The following is a 6,004-nucleotide window of genomic DNA, read 5'->3' on the forward strand; positions in this document are numbered from 1 at the left end:
AATATATAGTTATATTTAGTCATATAAAATTTTCTTGTTATAAAGTAATTTTATGATCAATCTACTGATTCGGTCAAATTGTGTGTTTTGAAAAATAAATTATAGCCAGCATTCGATGAATAGCGAACTAGTTTGCTGTAGATTGATTATAAAATTATATTTCTGCTATAGTTATAACTATAGCAGAAATATAATGGTTAAAATGTAGGTATAATAGAAATATGAGTCGCCAAAAGTTCGCAGCGCAAATGAGCGTTTAAAACAGAAACCAGAGTTGACACAACTTTGCAGTAACCTAATCAGCTTTCAAAATTGTTCTAAAATTCCCTTTCCAAAGCAAAATTTCCAGTGATAGCGAATTCCCAAGTTAGAAAGTAAAGCACCCAGTTGAACTTTTTGCGGGAGCGAAATAAGCGTTATGGAGTTGAGAGTAATTATATTCCGATATTTGATTTCGTATTTGAACATGAGCCACATGAATGTGGTTTAGAATTTAAATTGCAAATTGATTCGTAACTTTGTGCCGGATTCGTATAAATGAGATGCTTCTTTGTTAAGAGGTGCTTCCAATATTAAATCGTGAACGTATATTTAACCAGGAGTGTAATTTGAATGGAAAGATTTTTAGTTCAATATGATAACATTATTAAATACAAAATGTTAAATGATGATTTAAAATATTCTTTAGGTAAATAAAATACTTAAATTCAACTTTAGAATGTAACAGGCTTTAATTTTCTGACTAAAATTGGAGTTCAATATGTGTGGTTTTAAACTATGAATTTTGAAATAGACTTATGATTATTATGATTTTATATGTATAGCTTTAGGTTGTTTAGCGTCATGAACTACTGAATATCAGCATCGGAGCGAAAAACAAATTTCATACAAATCTTACATAGATTTGTATGAAATTTGTTTTTCGCTCCTAATTTTTTAAATAATTAAAAAAATCGAAAAAATTCAAACGTCGGGGCATAGCTATATACATCAAGTTATGTAAAAATATATTCTATAATGCCAATACCAAAGAGGAAAATGGGGACTACGTTTTAATGGAGAACCAGCCGTCCCCTTTCCTCTTAAACAAAGTGTTTTTCATCATGTTTTCTAGAACAAAAACCGCGTGATGAATTACTGCACAGATGCATTCTAGGTTTCCCATAGGCTTTCTACGTTAGGGCTGGAATGGTTTCGGCCATAGTTAATTATATACGGCCGCAGGTTGATTGAAGATTAAATCCAGAGCTTGCGGCGAATTAATCTTCCCTGGTGCTCCAATCTCAGGATCTAGATGACGTGTTAAGGGGAAGCGTAAGTTTAAAGTACCTACTTACAGTTTTAATTGTATTTAAGTAGTTTACAGTTTCTATCCTACTTACCTACTTTATATACGAGATAAATGTGAAAGTAACTCTGTCTGACTGTCTGTCTTTTCTTCACGCTTCACGCCTAAACCGCTGAAACGATTTAGATGGCATTTGGTACGGAGACACCTTGAGGATCGAGGTTATCCCACGTAGACAAAGTCGCGGGCAGAAGCTAGTCAGATATAAGACTATAATATTTATTCAGATATTTGTAACCACGTTGACCGCTCCAGTATCTAATGGTGAATGTGGGACTGTAGATAAGGTAGGTATGTGCAAGTTTAAAAAAACCGGGCAAGTGCGAGTCGGACTCGCGCACGAAGGGTTCCGTACCATAATAAAAAAAAACGGAAAAAAAATGCAAAAAAAAACGGCTACCCATCCAAGTACTGACCACGCCCGACGTTGCTTAACTTTGGTCAAAAATCACGTTTGTTGTATGGGAGCCCCATTTAAATCTTTTTTTTATTCTGTTTTTAGTATTTGTTGTTATAGCGGCAACAGAAATACATCATCTGTGAAAATTTCAACCGTCTAGCTATCTCGGTTCATGAGATACAGCCTGGTGACAGACAGACGGACGGACGGACGGACGGACGGACGGACGGACGGACGGACGGACGGACAGCGAAGTCTTAGTAATAGGGTCCCGTTTTACCTTTTGGGTACGGAACCCTAAAAACCAGACTGGTTACAAAAGTATTTAAGCTATGTGAATCTCCGTGACTTGTTTGTAAGTCATACTAATACCGCTATAGTTGAAATGTGGAACCACATCATTAATTTACCACAAATCTTCACATCAAATCACTTGTATTCTGAAATGTCTAAACCCTAAATAAATCAAAACCGAAAAGAACCTAGTAGGTGCCTGACCAAATTGGCATAGCAACAGTCTCTTATAACTCGGTCAAACTATTATATTAATGTCACACTTCATTTATCATATTGAGGATAATACAGGGTGATTTCGGGGTCGTGGAGCAAGCGAGCCAGACATCATACAGAATTCAAAGATGAGCCTAATGATGTTGTTAATTATTGTTTATCACCAATAATGATGATTATTTTCCAGATGACAAGTAGAAAAAACTTTTTTGCATACAATTTGGTCACCCTACTCAATGCGACGTCTTGTCGCTTTCCATACAGCGTATGTCAAAAGTCATAGGGTGACCATAATTACTTTGTATAACATTAATTTTACATGAAGAATTCGAAAAAAATAAATAATTCTATTTTAATCAAATACTACCATATGATAATGTGGATCATTTACAGAGTCAGAAAAAGTGGTTCTGGCTCACGACCCCGAAATCACCCTGTATACAACATACGAAGATGACTTATAGGTATTTTTGTTTTGTGTGTTGATCAGGTATTACCGACGAGGAAAAAGTCAATAATTATTACGCATTCAGAATCCCAGCCTACGACTATTGTTATCAGAAAGGCAAAGGCTACAGTACGTCTACCATCAGTTTTGACATTGACATATACGTTCACGTCTGCGTAACTTACTTTCTATGCATCTCGCTCGTACTCGCATATTAGTGCAAGCGAGATGTACAGAAAGTAAATTACGTAGACGTGAGCGTTATGTCAATGTCAAAACTGGTGGTAGCCTTACTGCTCTTTATCATCTGTCACGTTGTAACAAGTATGTAAGTGCGAAAGTGACGCATACATGACAGGTGATAAAAACGCGACCATGATACCGCTGCAGTATTAGACAATTAGGTACTTACTCAATTAGTATAACTTGTTCACAATGAATTACGAAAATAAAAACAATGAAAGCAACCATAAAAAGAGTTGTTATACTAGCTGTTGCCCACGACTTTGTTCACGTGGATTTTTATATTGGTTGATGTAATTCTAGTGTGCAGCTAAAAAAAGTAGTTGAAAACACGTGACATTTCTGTCACAATGTCTTCTTCCAAAGTTACAACACCCTGAATCGAAATAAAATATTTGTTCTCCCCCCTTACAAGAACACTCGATAATATTCACGTGTTCGAAACAAAGTTTCAACACCTTTTTACTCTCTTGACATGACGAAACTAAGAGTTTAATTCTCGCCATGATGATTGTGCAAGTACCTACTTATTTCAATCTTTCAAATATATATATATATATTATATATATATTTACGTCGACCACGTTTTTCCTATTCTGAATAATGCACAATGCGTCAGTCCTACGCCCCTATGTTCGCGGCTTGTATAAAAGACTTACACTGTTGTCCAATGCTACAGTCTAACTTCAACGTTGCAACAATGGCGTTGCGACACATCACCCCGATTGTGATTCTAATTATTCAGCTCTATGGGACCAGCTTGGCTTCTAATCTCCCCCAGCTACCAGGGAACAGACTATCAGAAGGCGCTGACAGAGACCTACCAAACGCTACTCCAATTCACTGTGGCTCATCTAGCCATGTGAAGGCCACCGTAAAATCCACGAAGACGCCAAGCCAAGTGATGAACAACTTCGGAAAGCAAGCGTTCACCGCCGGTCCAGTCGGACATCCACAATCGCCTAGACCAGGAACTGAAGCAAGATTCAAATTCGCTGAAGTGAAAGGAGGAAAATCTATCTACGCACTTGAAGTCGATGGAAGAGGCGAGCGCGCTTATTGGCTGCCTCAAGGAGGCTCCATTGACATTCCTCATAGACCTAATGCTAACCAGCCACATTACGTGTTCACCCCAGACTTCAGCGGCTGCTCATGGACAGTGACTCCTTTAAACAACGGGATGTTGCGTCTCAGACATGTTGAAGGCGGTCGAGAGGCTGCCCAGTTCAACAATTTGTCTGCAGCAGCTAAAGGTGGAGCAACAACTTATGCCATGCAGTATAAAGACTACGGGTACGTCGTGGAGACTCGCCGCCTAGTTGGGAATGTACCAGCATTTGCGTACATGCACTTTACTGGTGGACATTGGAACCTGCACGTTCAGCGCAAATCGTGTTCTCCGCAGCCTGGTGGATTCACGTTCAAGGATCACCTTTTAACGGGAATGACGTTGGTCGAATCGAAATCGACTTACCCCACCATATCGGGTACTAAGTCTTATACGATCCCTTAAACGTAATGTATTGTAAAGGTTATATAAGTGTATTGTTTTTCTTTTTTTAGCTTTTATGATTTGTTTTTCATAATGCTTTTTAATTATCTATGATTGTTTTTGAATGTGTATGTATTTGTTATATAAAAATAAAATAAAATAATATTCTTATACAAAATAAATATTTTCATTATATCTATCTTTTTGAATCTAAAGTATTAATGAAAAATTTTAAGAATCATTTACTTAATACGTTATTGTTGGTTACAAATAAAAAAATATTGCTTCTAAACGGTTAATTGGCTACTTTCCTACTTGTCAAATCAGCTTCTTTTTTAGAACTGTCAAAACGATTTGCCAATATGGAATTTATATGAAAACGTGTATAGTGACGTCACAGTCAACTCACCTACTTTTTATATTTCAATCCGATTTATAGAAATTGTGGTTAAAAATAACTGCTATCTATGTTTTGCTAATAATTATCTGGTGTTTTATTTCGAGCACAGTGTGAAATAATTTATTTTAAATAGAGGAAATTACTCAATTGTCGCTCGGAGAGTGTAATTTTTGACTGTCCATTGTTGTACACCATATTGGTGGCAAACAAGCGTAATTCCCACCTAATGATAACCAGATCCGGTTGTAATTTTCTAGGACACGTGCGCATCACTAAACCTTTAAAACGCTCTTTTCTAAGAGTACAGTATAGGGATCTTGAAAAGTAAAAGGTGTAGTCATTCACAGAAGAACCTCCCCTTAACGTTTCATGTAGTTGTAGCTGAAGATAACGTTACTTAGTGTTCACACCTACGTTTCTCTACCATATCTGCAGTTCCTAATGTAAGGATGTAAGTCCCCTGGCTCGACGTTACAACTTGGAACGTTGTGTTTCAGTTGCAACCTCAGAGCGGACAGTGTAATACACAATCTTTATTTATGTTCTAGAATTACTCGATAGAACGATGACTTTTGGTCAGTAGGTACTAGTGTAAAATTTCATTCGATAGCGTGATGCGACGTACGCGTTTGCGATAAGTGTCATTTTGTATCTATGGGATTTTGAGTTTCCAAAACGTCCGTCTTGGCGCGCTGTTCAAAATATCGTCTAGGGGTTCTAAAATCTGTAGGTAAGTTTGTGTGCAATTGAGTAAACGTATGAGACATATTGTTTTTATGTGTGATGTAGATACCTATAGGATAGAGGGCCAAGACAGGCTAGCATAAAAACTTACTTTTGTTCATATACATAGATCCTCATCATGTCATCATGCTTAATATTATTGCACACAAGGAAACTAAATCAGATGTGATAGGGTGAATGACTTGCAAAACAAAATTGGTATCAAACATGCACACTACGTTAAAGCGCTTTTACATCATACGGTCGCCGGGCATCCGGCACGTGCGAATGGGGGCCCGGGTGCTACCATCCTATTTAGTATTCCGTTCCACGTAATATCAGGACACCATCACTAAAATTATTTAAAATAAAAATAAATCTACATTCAACATTTCTAGTTTTAAAAAGTTATTGTTTAATATATTTTTCGCGATTCGAGA

This window comes from Cydia splendana, chromosome 21 (assembly GCF_910591565.1).
Source record: "Cydia splendana chromosome 21, ilCydSple1.2, whole genome shotgun sequence".
NCBI lineage: Eukaryota > Metazoa > Arthropoda > Insecta > Lepidoptera > Tortricidae > Cydia > Cydia splendana.